Raw genomic sequence first — 13,463 nt, 5'->3', positions numbered from 1 at the left:
GGTGCCACTGCCTTCTCCGACCTTCCTGGCCTAGAAGACCCCACCTATTGATCCCATCTCATTGAGGGTTAGGATTTCAGTGTATGAATTTGGAAGAGACACAGACCTTCAGTCAATAGCAAGTGTGTAAGTAGAAAGGGAGTGCTTCTGCTAAAATGCAGACTAGTCCCAAGAGTCTCCTAGTCTCCTAGCCCACTAGCCTGATGCTTCCAGAGCTTTTTCAAGATCCACTCTCCCCAGTTCTTCCAAGAGAGGCTGAGCTGAGCATCTGCTGTGTACCAACCCTGCTGGCCCAGGTCGTGATCAGAGCTCTGTGCTAAAAACGCATTTCATTCAAAAGAGACGGCTGGGCTGCCAGTAACTTCACATTGAAGGGCATCATTGATATGAGTCTGAAGTGGCCTAGCAGGACTGGGCAGAAGCCATCACACTGGTGATGGGAGAAAGGAGAGATGCATGTGGGCAAGAGTGCCCTGCCCACCATTAATGGATGTGAGGGGACTTGGGCTTTGCTTGGGTTTGTGCATTTGTGAGTCTGATTTACCCACTGGTGAGCTGTTTGACCTTGTAACCACTGAGCACATATTTATTGCTTTAATTCATATGTTTTAAAATATATAATAAAAAACGGCCCCCAAAGTTTTCAGACAGGACAGTGGACAAAAACCCTGTACTCCCTCACCCCTCACCCTTTTTCTGAGCTTCATTCAATAAGCACTTATTGAGCACCTTCTGTTTGCCAAGCTCCAAAAGAGATGATGCAATTCCTGTCCCCAGGGGCAGAGCACCAGAGAAAGCCAGATGTATAACCAAAACGTCACTGCAAGTGGGACCTGTGTTCACCAAGCTGGGCTCCTGGGATTTGGGCAGTTTAATGGAATCTGGTTACACTTCACTTAAAAAAAAAAAAAAAAAACTACAGAGCCAAACACTGTGTATAAGATTAACAAACGAATCCCCCTCCCTCCATCCTCTGGTCCTGTTAATTTTACATCCCAATGACCACCCTGGCTCAGCCTAGCCTGGGAGTCCATGGTGGTGTCCATGACGCTGCTCAACCTGGTGGAGCAGCTCCGGGAGGCAGACGAGGAGCTGGTGGGCATCTCCATGGAGCTGGGGGACTGGCGCACTCAGAGGATTCTGTGGCATGTGCAGGTGGGGGCAGGAGGCTGACGCTGGCTGCCAGACCAGTCCTGTGGGGCTGGGGCACAGGGCGACCCTCATCCCCCATCCCCGGGCCCGCACCCACCTTCCGAGCTAGGGGCTGATTTTACAGACTGGGAGACACAGGGAGGTGCAGCCCAGAACTCTCCGAAAGTAGGGCGGGGGTGGCAGGGAGGACCCCGGCTAGCCGGGTAGGGGTGAGGGCAGGAGGGTGAGGTCCAGACCCCAGCCATGTCAGGGGCCATGAAACCTGCTCAGGCTTGGCTTCATCCCAGGCCTCTGAATGTTCCAGAACAGCCACTTCAAAGTCCAGTGGGAAATGGCGGGTAAGTGGCAGGGCCTAGGGGATGGGAACACAGGCAGCCTTAGCCTTGACTCAGAAGCCTCCACCGTCCCAACATAGACCAGGAGCCACCTACACTCAGGAAATCTGAATGGGATATGCTGAATTGTGTGGGGTGGGGACTCTTGACCTTGAACTTCAAAAAGTCTCACAACACCAAGCCTGACAGAAGGGCACAGAAGATGGCCAAGTCCAAACCCCATATCTCACCGTCAGGGAATGAACTTCTGAGATTCAGTCATTCTGAAATTTTCTCCAAGTGTAACTATTATTACAATTTTGTGATCCGCTTTCATCCTCCAACTTTCAGGAATCATGTGTCTCAGTTGCCTGTAACTGATTCACTGGGTTCCTGTGCTGTGCATTTGCCTGCTCTACACTGGCCTCGGCATGACCTCTAATGCTTGCAAGAATTTGAGAAAGATTTCAGTAGCATGTTCTCCAAAAGAAAATTTGTATTTAGGATTAACAGTCTGGTCAAATCTCAAAAACCCATTGTCTTTAATCACTGAGAACCTTCGGCCTCTATAGCACTTCATGTGACAAGATTTCCTTTAAATTTTCTTTAGCAGTTTAAGCATTTTTTTAAAGTCTGGTTTGTCTTGAGAGCCTCGTTTTTCTCTAAACTCGATTCTTTATTTCGTACATTCACATTCTTTATTATTTCAGAATCAGAGATGATTTATCAAACCCGGTTGTATACAACTTTGGAGATTTTCCTTCTGGAAAATTTTACAAAATGAAAATTCCCCATAGGACTTTTTCTGAAAACATTTATGACCTAAACGGAATCAAACAACGGAAATACAAACAAATCAAATAAATCAAACGGAATACTAAATTTCATTCTTAAAGTTCTTTTACTCAATGCAATGAATGCTGTACTGGTATACCAAACCACTGGATGACATTATTATTCTGTTTTACCATAATTTTTTAATGTACAAACATTCTCTGCTTAATATTCTGTTAAATTTATTTTTAATGACACAATCAAAAGATGGATATAATCTCATTATAAAATATTAAGTAGGGATAAAACAGACATACTTTTAGCCCCTCTCTAGGCCCCAAAGTATTCTTCCTGACATTTTCTGCACATCTGCATGCATAAAGGTACCTATATATGTATGGGAGAGTTTCTCATACTATATGATTATTCTGCAACTTTCTCTCTTCATACAACTAAGCATCTCTGGGAAAGGTTTTAACAACAGCTGAGCATTTCACAGCATGGATATAGCACAGTTAAATGGTAAAGAATCTGCCTGCAACGTGGGAGACCTGGGTTTAATCCCTGGGTCTGGAAGATCCCCTGCAGAAGGAAATGGCAACTCACTCCAGTATTCTTGCCTGGAGAATTCCATGGACAGAGGAGCCTGGTGGGCTACAGTCCGTGGAGTCTCAAAGAATCGGACATGACTGAGCGACTACCACTTTTTTTCCTGGTCCTTAGTGCACATACAGGTGCCTAGCAGGGGTTTAGAAACTAATGCTGCATGGGCAGCCTTGCCCCATCACCCAGGACGGATGCTGTCATGTAGGGCATCTCTAGACACCTTCAACAAAGAGACCAGCAATAATGTGGTGGTTTATGGAAGAGCGAAGATTTTTCTTTGTTCATTGAAGTCTGAGCTGAGGGGTCCAGGTTGATGGGGCAGCTCTGCCCCACAAGTCTCTCAGGGACCTTAGGTCCTTGAATCTTGTTTATTCTCTTTCCTCCAGACCAGGTTACATCCCCACTGCAATCCATAACCCTGTCAATATTCATTTATCTTTGCATTTCTTGGGAAAAACCCTATTTGAGCATGATAAAGGATATGGCTTAGTATCTTTCTGTTTGTGTTCATAAGACATATTGGTCTCTTTCTCCCAACCTGGAACACATATTTGATGGCCAGAGCTTCAGCTGCAATCTTGGCACAGTAACGAAAATGCCAAGAAAGTAATAAAAACCTCTCTTGGTATCTTTCAGCAACTAACCAAAGCTAGCAACTGCCCACTTCCAAACATCTCAATACATGAGAAAAATAAACTCGGTGTGTTTAACCACCTGTTTTTGTGTGTCTGTTACTCCATCAAACACAGTTCCTATGTTCCAGTGCCTATGGAGGCAACCAGTGTTATTAGTTTCTCGTGTATCCTTCTAGAGATATTCATTTTATCCCATTATTCTAGGTGTATTTTTTTTTACTTTTATTATAGAAATTTTCAGGCATACACAAAACAGCAAATAGTATGGCATGTACCCATCATCCAGCTTCAACAGTTATCCATCAATACTCTATGAATGTACATGTGCACACATACATACATATTCTTGTTTTACACCAATGCAGCACACTAGCCACACTCTTCTTTGCCTTCCTTTTTGAAGTTAACCATATATGCTGGAGATGGTTCCATATGAGTACCTAGTGTCTTCATTTTCTTCATGTCTCTTTAATGTCTAGTATTCCTTTCTCATTTCACACATATGCAAATGTACGTGTAGAATGAATGCCTAGATGTGGAATTGCTTGGGCAAAAGGTATATGAATTTGCAATTTTGAGAAATGTCACCAGAGTACCTGCATAGAAATTGTGCCAGCCCCAACTCCCATTGGCCATACAAGAGAAAGCCAACGAGGTATGCTGGCAATTTTCTACTGCTGCCAAACTGGTAAGTGGAGAAAGGTAGCTCACTGTCATTTTAATTTTTCTTATTTAGAAGTCATTTGTATTTCTTTCATATAAGCTGTATTCATAGTTTTTGCCCATTTTTCTATTGAGTTATTGCCATTTTTCTCCCTATTTTGTATGCATTGTTTAATGCAAAAGCTAATCTCATCTCTTATCTTCTTTTCTTTTCTGGCTTCTCAGGTCTAAGTCATACTTTAACAGTTCTTTCCTCCTCTAACATTATATTTTAAATCTACCATGGTTTCTTCTAGTAGTTTCATGGTTTTGCTTTTTTAATCTTTAAATCTGATCCATCTGAAATTTAGTTTGCTTTATATTGTATATGCCTGTATGCAGGACAAGAAGCAACAGAACGAGACATGAAACAACAGATTGGTTCAAAATTGGCAAAGGAGTACGTCAAGGCTGTGTATTGTCACCCTGATTATTTAACTTCTATGCAGAGTACATCATGAGAAACACTGGACTGGATGAAACACAAGCTGGAATCAAGATGGCCAGGAGAAATATCAATAACTTCAGTTATGCAGATAACACCACCCTTATGGCAGAAAGTGAAGAGGAACTAGAGAGCCTCTTGAGGAGAGTGAAAAAGCTGGCTTAAAACTCAACATTCAAAAAATGAAGATCATGGCATACGGTCCCATCACCTCAGGGCAAATAGAAGGGGAGAAAGTGGAAGCAGTGACAGATTTTCTTATCTTGGGTTCCAAAATCACTGTGGATGGTGATTGCAGTCATGAAATTAAAAGACGCTTGCTCCTTGGAAGGAAAGCTATGACAAATCTAGACAGCGTATTAAATAACAGAGACATTGCTTTACTGAGAAAGGTCCTTATAGTCAAAGTTATGGTTTTTCTAGTATTCATGTACAGATGTGAGAGTCGGACTATAAATAAGGCTGAGTGCTGAAGAATTGATGCTTTCAAACTGTGGTGCTGGAGAAGACTCTTAAGAGTTCCTTGGACAGAAAGGAGATTAAACCAGTCAATCCTAAAAGAAACCAACTCTGAATATTCATTGGAAAAACTGATGCTGAAGCTGAAGCTCCAATACTTTGGCCACCTGATGCAAAGAGCTGACATATTGGAAAAGACCGTGATGCTGGGAAATATTGAGGGCAGGAAGAGAAGGGGAGACAGAGGATGAGATGGTTGGATGGCATCACTGACTCAATGGAGATGAGTTTGAGCAAACTCCCAGAGATAGTGAAGGACAAAGGAACCTGGCTTCCTGCAGTCCATGGGGTCACAAAGAGTTGCACGTGACTTAGCAACTGAACAGCAACAACAAATATTGTGAAGTAGGGATTCACCTTTATATTTTTTCCCAGATGGCCACCTAGGTGTCCCAACACCATTTATTGAGTAACTCATTTTCCCCTGAACTATTTTTAGCATATACTAAATTCTTCTTTGTATTTTGGTATATTTTAGACTTTCCTTTTTTTCTATTCTGTCACTCTATCATACACCATTACCATACTTCTAAAAATTACTATACATTTATTATGTTTTAAAATCTCATGAAACTGGTACTCCTCTCATTTGTGTGTGCTCAGATGCTCAGTTGTGTCCACTCTTTGCGACCCCATGGAAGGTAGCTCGCCAGGCTCCTCCATGGGATTCTGGACAAGAATACTGGAGTGGGTTGCCATGTCATCCTCCAGGGGATCTTCCCGACACAGGAATCAAACTCGCGTCTCTTACATCTCCTGCATTGGCAGGTGGATTCTTTACCACTAGCGCCACCTGGGGAGCCCTCCTCTCATTAGTCTTCCTTTAAGAATATTTGTGGCTATTTTCACTTTTTTAGTTTTCCATAATAATATATGAGAATCACCTTGTCAAGTTCCAACAAATTCTATCATTGCTATCATTGTATTTTTAGATGATATTTAACTTATAGATTAATGTAGGGAGATTTTGTATCTTTATGAAGTTAAATTTTCCTGTCTGAGAACATGGCAGACCTTTACATTTGTTCAGATTTTTTTATGTCCCAAAGCAACATTTTAAAGTTTCTTTACAGAGGTCTTGCATATTTCTTGCTTAGTTTATTTCTAGATATTTTATCTTTTTTGTTGAATGGAATTTTTTCTTTCATTACATCTTCTAGTTTGTCACTTGTCTAAATAATTTTGTACCCAGCCAACTTGCTGCATTCTCCTTAACTCTCTGTAATATTTTTAAATTAGATTCTCTTGGATTTTCCATATATCAAGGCATCAGTTCAGTTCAGTTCAGTCGCTCAGTCATATCCAACTCTTTACAACCCCATGAACTGCAGCACACCAGGCCTCCCTGTCCATCACCAACCCCCGGAGTTCACTCAAACTCATGTCCATCGAGTCGGTCATGCCATCCAGCCATTTCATCCTCTGTGGTCCCCTTCTCCTCCTGCCCCCAATCCCTCCCAGCATCAGAGTCTTTTCCAGTGAGTCAACTCTTCACATGAGGTGGCCAAAGTACTGGAGTTTCAGCTTCAGCATCAGTCCTTCCAATGAACACCCAGGACTGATCTCCTTTAGAATGGACTGGTTGGATCTTCTTGCAGTCCAAGGGACTCTCAAGAGTCTTCTCCAACACCACAATTCAAAAGCATCCATTCTTCAGCACTCAGCTTTCTTCACAGTCCAACTCTCACATCCATGTCCCCTGCAAATGGGCTTCCCAGGTGGTGCTAGAGGTAAAAAAAAAAAAAAAAAAAACCATCTGCCAATGCAGGAGACCTAAGAGACGTGGGTTCAATTCCTGGGTTGGGAAGATCCCCTGGAGAAGGAAATGGCAACCCACTCCAGTATTCTTGCCTGGAGAATCCCACGGACAGAGGAGCCTAGCAGGCTATGCTCCATTGCGTCTCAAAGAGTCAGACATGACTGAGCAACTTAGCATGCACACACGCACATGCATCCTCTGCAAATAGTCATCATTTCAATTCTGCTTTGTAATGTCTTACCCTTTCAAATTGTGATGTACAACATCAATGACAGAGAAGGGTGTAAATCATATGTTTTACATGCCTTTCCTGCCCTTTAAATGAAGTGGACATACTTTCAGGGACTTCCCTGGTGGTCCAGGGGTTAAAACTCCATGCTTCCACTGCAGGGGGCATGGGTTTGACACCTGGTTGCAGAACTAAGATCCCGCATGCCATGTGGTATACTGAGGGGAAAAAAAAAAATGAACATACTTTTTATTTAAAGCAAAAAGAAAGTGAAGTCTCTCAGTCGTGTCTGACTCTTTGCAACACCATGGACTGTAGCCTACCAGGCTCCTCTGTCCATGGGATTTTCCAGGCAAGGGTACTGGAGTGGGTTGCCATTTCCTTCTCCAGGGGATCTTCCCAATCCAGGGATCAAACCAGGGTCTCCTGCCTGGCAGGCAGACACTTTACCATCTGAGCCAACAAACTTTTTATTTAACTCTCCACAAATTACTTAGCTTGCATGTGCCATCTGTTTCCTGTTGAGCCACTGACTTGACTCAAATGTGTAGTATTTTTTTAACCATTCAATGAAACATTATGTAATGTCCATCATGTTTTTGTCATGGAACCCTGGGTATTTAAATGTATGTTTCTTCATTTCTAAACACGTGGGGGTTTTCCTAGTGATCTTTTTGTTATGAGTGTCAACACACCCAGGAACACATCTGTAGGTGAGCAAGATGAGCCTATTACTCTTGGCAGTGAGGGAAGTGCATGCCATGGGGAACTGTGGGGGGTCTGAAAATAAGAGTGATAGAAAGAACTTAGGACTTCCCTCATGGTCCAGTGGTTAAGAATTCGCCCACCAATGCAGATGACAAGGGTTTGATTCCTGGTCCAGGAAGATTCCACGTGCCATGGGCACCTAAACTCATAAACCACAACTTCTGAATCTGGTGTGCTGAGAACCTGTGCTCCACAAGAGTAGCCACTGCAATGACAAGCCTGTGCACTGCAACTAGGGAGTAGCCCCCACTCACCACAACCAGAGGAAGCCTGCCTGTGGTAACGAAGACCCAGCACAAACAAAAATAAATAAATAAAATTTAAAAGAAAGAAAGAACCTATTGTAACATTTGGGCTTTTAGCAGAGTGATTTTGGGGAGAGTCCAAGGAATCGAAGGTTTGCTTTAGATGCAATCAGAAAGCAAGGACAATTCTATGACTGAAGATGTCAATAAATCTTCTCTATAGTAAGATCAATATAGCAAGGTGAAAGTTTTGATTGGGAAAGTCAAGTAAGAGGGGGTGTTTGGTATCTGCAGGTTGCATATTGACCTCGATTTTATCTGAGCTTAGGAAAAAATCATGAAATGGGTTTGCTTCATCTCATTTTATCATGGTCCCAAATTAACCTTGTCTGAGATTGGTATTCTGTGAGAGAGTTTACAACCAGTAAAATGAGAGCCAGGCCAGCTTGCAAATGTCAGGAGCTGCTGTTCTGTTCTTTTCTGCTCATGGGCTTCTGGCTTAGTTTTCATAGATCATGCTATGAATAATTTTGATCTTCTGAAACATGTTAAGACTTGCTTTAGTTCCAGTATGTGGTCAGTTTTTGTAAAGTTCCCTTATGTGTGCAAAAGAATGTGCAGTATGATGTTGGGTGCAGTGTTCTATACATGTTCACTAGACAAAGCTGTCATTGTTTCAAACCCATATCCTTACTGATAATTTTGTCTGCTTGATCTGTCAATTACTGGGAGAGGGCTGTTAAAGTCTCCCAGCTCCACGTATGAATTGCTCTTGCTAAAAAAATTTGAATCCAAATTTGGTCAGCCTTCTAGATTCAACTCATAATTTACAGAAAGTAATAAGCTCAGAGGAACTTGTTAAACTGCCCCACAGGGATGCAATCATCAACATACAGACTGTGGGAACTCTACAGTACAAACAACACAATTTTCTCAGCAAATAAATTCCAAGATTAAAAAAAGATAAAGGAAGAACCTATAGATTTAAAGACACTTGAAAATACATCATTCCACTATGGACCTCAACTGGTTCCTAATTTAAACAAACTACCTATAAAGAAAAAAATGTGAAAATGGAGAATTTGAACACAGACCTGGATATTTGACAGTAGTAAACAATTGCTGTTGATTTGTAGTGTGATAATGGTATTTTAGTTATGTTATTAAAGAGTCCATCTTTTAAAAGTACATACTTAAATTGCATGTGACAATCCATCACCTTTGCTACATCAAAATATTTTATAATCTTGATGCTATTATAAATTAAATGTTTTCTATTTTTATTTGGAAATCATTTCAAACTTACTGAAAAATATCCAGATTAGAATAAAAACAACCCATACACATTTTAACCAGATTAACCTACTCTTAATATTTTGCCCCATTTACTTTATCATTGTCATCCTCTCTATTTTTTCTACTAAAATCAAGAGTTGTATCTTCTCCCTCATTTGTTTATTCATCTATTTATCTCTGTATTATGGGTTTGGACTCACAGGTTTCCATCTTGCAGTGGCTTATGATTTATTACCCTCCTTACTTATTTGAGCACTTCTTTACTTCCTACCCCAATTCTGATATCAACTATTTCTTCAAGGAGCCCTAGTTTCTTTTAGTGAGGAATGGTATTAGAGACCAAGATCTGAGTGTTGAGTATGTTAGTTGCTACTGGGCTTTTTTCACTGAAAGGAGCTAAGAAATATATGTGTGTATCTATTAGTATACACACAGACTGTGGTGTTGGAGAAGACTTTTGAGAGTCCCTTGGACTGCAAGAAGATCCAACCAGTCCATTCTAAAGGAGATCAGCCCTGGGATTTCTTTGGAAGGAATGATGCTAAAGCTGAAACTCCAGTACTTTGGCCACCTCATGCGAAGAGTTGACTCATTGGAAAAGACTCTGATGCTGGGAGGGATTGGGGGCAGGAGGAGAAGGGGACTACAGAGGATGAGATGACTGGATGGCATCACTGACTCGATGAATGTGAGTCTCAGTGAACTCCGGGAGTTGGTGATGGACAGGGAAGCCTGGCGTGCTGCGATTCATGGGGTCGCAAAGAGTTGGACACGACTGAGCGACCGATCTGATCTGATACATTTACAAGTGAAAAAGCTGGCCTAAAACTCAACATTCAAAAAACAGATCATGGCAACCAGTCTCATCACTTCATGGCAAATAGAAGGGGAGAAAGTGGTTCCAGTGACAGATTTTATTTTCTTGGGCTCCAAAATCACTGCAGTGACTGCAGCCACAAAATTAAAAGACTCTGGCTCCTTGGAAGAAAAGCTATGACACACCTAGAAAGCATATTAAAAAACAGAGATATCACTTTGCCAACAAAAGTCTGTATAGTCAAAGCTATAATTTTTCCACTAGTCATATATGGATGTGAGAGTATTAGAAAAGACTCTGATGCTGGGAGGGATTGGGGGCAGGAGTAGAAGGGGACGACAGAGGATGAGATGGCTGGATGGCATCACTGACTCAATGGATGTGAGTCTGAGTGAACTCCGGGAGTTGGTGATGGACAGGGAGGCCTGGCGTGCTGCGATTCATGGGGTCACAAAGAGTCAGACACGACTGAGTGACTGAACTGAACTGAACTGAACTGAAATAAGGCTGAGTGCCAAAGAATTGATGCATTTGAATTGTGCTGGAGAAGACTCTTTAAAAAAATTCATTTATTTTTGATTGAAGGATAATTGCTTTACAATGTCAGGTTGGTTTCTGCCAAACATCAACATGAATCAGCTATAGGTATACATATGCCCCCTCCCTCTTGAACTTCCCTCCCACCTCCCTGCCCATTCCACCCCTCTAGGTTGTTACAGAGCCCCAGTTTGAGTTCCCTGAGTCATACAGAAAATTCCCATTGGCTATCTATTTTACATATGATAATGTAAGTTTCTATGTTACTGCCTCCATACATCCCACCCTCTTTTTCCTCCCCATCCCCCCCAACACCCATGTCCATAAGTCTGTTCTCTATGTTTGTGTCTCCATTGCTGCCCTGAAAATAATTTCATCAGTATCATCTTTCTAGATTCCATGTATATGCATTAGTATATGATATTTGTTTTTCTCTTTCTTTCTTACTTCACTCTGTATAATAGGCTCTAGGTTCATCCTCCTCATTAAAAGTGACTCAGATGCATTCCTTTTCATGGCCAAATAATATTCCATTGTATGTATGTACCACATCTTCTTTATCCATTCATCTGTCAATGGACACCTAGGTTGCTTTCATGTTCTAGGTATTGTAACTAGTGCTGCAATGAACAATGAGGTACATGTGTCTTTTGTAATTTCAGTTTCCTTAGGATAAATGCCTGGAAGTGGGATTGGTGGGTCATATGATGCTCTTATTCCTAGTTTTTTAAGGAATCTCCATGCCGTCTTCCATAGTGGCTGTATCAATTTACATTCCCACCAACAGTGCTAGAGGGTTCCTTTTTCTCCATACCACCTTAAGCATTTATTGTTGTAGACTTATTGATGATGGCCATTTTGACTAGTGTGAGGTGATACCTCATTGTAGTTTTGATTTGCATTTCTCTAATAATGAGCTATGTTGAGCATTTTCTCGTGTGTTTATTAGTCATCTGTATGTCTTCTTTGGATAAATGTCTGTTTTTGTCTTTTGCCCACTTTTTGACTGGGTTGTTTGTTTTTCTGGTATTAATTTGTATGAGCTGCTTGTATATTTTGGAAATTAATCCTTTGTCAGTTGTTTCATTTGGTATTATTCTCTCCCATTCTGAGGGTTGTCTTTTCACCTTGTTTATACTTTCTTTGGCTGTGTAAAAGCTTTTAAGTTTAATTAGGTCCCACTTGTTTACTTTTGTTTTTATTTCCATTACTCTAAGAGGTAGGTGGAGAAGACTTTTGAGAGTCCCTTGGACAGCAAGGAGATCAAACCAGTCAATCCAAAAGGAAATAAGCCCTGAATATCCACTGGAAGGACTGATGCCAAAGCTGAAGCTCCAATACTTTGGCCACCTGATGCAAAGAGCTGACTCATTGGAAAAGACCGTGATGCTGGGAAAGATTGAGGGCAAGAGGAGAAGGGGACAACAGAGGATGAGATGGTTGACTGGCATCATCGACTCAATAGACATGAGTTTGAGCAAAACTCCTGGAGACAGTGAAGGACAGGGAAGCCTGGCTTCCTGCAGTCCATGAGGTCACAAAGAGTCAGACACAACTGAGCTACTGAACAACAACAGCATACAGATACATGTGCACATGTGCATGCGTACACATCTATACCTTCATTCTACATTGATTCCACTCCCCGGCTTCTTATTTTTCTTCCTCTATTCCTTATCTGTACCTCTCTTCTTTTTTTAATATAAATTTATTTATTTTAATTGGAGGCTAATTACTTTACAATATTGTATTGGTTTTGCCATACATTGACATGAATCCACCATGGGTGTACATGTGTTCCCCATCCTGAACCCCCTCCCACCTCCCTCCCCATCCATGTATATTATCATATGTGAAACGAATCGCCAGTCCAAGTTCGATGCATGATACAGGATGCTTGGGGCTGGTGCACTGGGATGTACCTCTCTTCTTCCACAGTGAGAACCATGACTCCCAACAATGACACATTCAGTCATTTGCCCCAGCCTATAATATAGCAAAGTTCCTTCATACTTCCCAGCACCATAAACAAACCTGTAGGAGCTTGGGCCTCTAGGCAGTTCCCCTTGGTTCTCCAACCTTTCCCAAGAGTGAAGGTAAATAGTCAAATAAGCTTAAAATAATTTTTAAAAATAGTGTTTATGAATTACTTAGTGTTTTATTTCCTCCTCATTGTGGTTATGGTATTCAGCTGACATCCAATCAGGTTCATTTGTTTTCAGTTCTAGGGTTTTTCCCTCCTTCTTATCCTTATTGATTTTGTTTTCTGAATACGAAGAACATTAGCATGATCATAAAAGTGAAAAGTGATCAAAAAGGCATATTCAGAAAAATATATCTACACCTTCCTCACACACCTCTTCTGCTCCATTTCCTTATAGATAACCAACTTCTTTGTTTTCTGTATTATCCTTTCCTTGTTTCTTTTTGTAATGATTAGCAGATGTATATATATTTCCTTATTTCCCCTTCCTTATTATACAAAAGACACCATACTCTATATTCTCTTTGCACTTTCCTTTTTCCACTTAAGCATAACTCTTGTCTTTTCTCTTGAGTGAATTTTAGGATTTTATCTTTACCTTTGATAGTCTACACTTCCACAACAGTGTAGAGTGGTTGAGGATGTGTTTTCTTTTTTCTTAAACCTTACTTGACTGTTGGT

The sequence above is a fragment of the Bos indicus x Bos taurus genome, chromosome X (genome assembly GCF_003369695.1).
Source record: "Bos indicus x Bos taurus breed Angus x Brahman F1 hybrid chromosome X, Bos_hybrid_MaternalHap_v2.0, whole genome shotgun sequence".
NCBI lineage: Eukaryota > Metazoa > Chordata > Mammalia > Artiodactyla > Bovidae > Bos > Bos indicus x Bos taurus.
The sequence above is the reverse complement of the archived record's forward strand: the minus strand, read 5'-3'. Positions refer to the sequence as shown.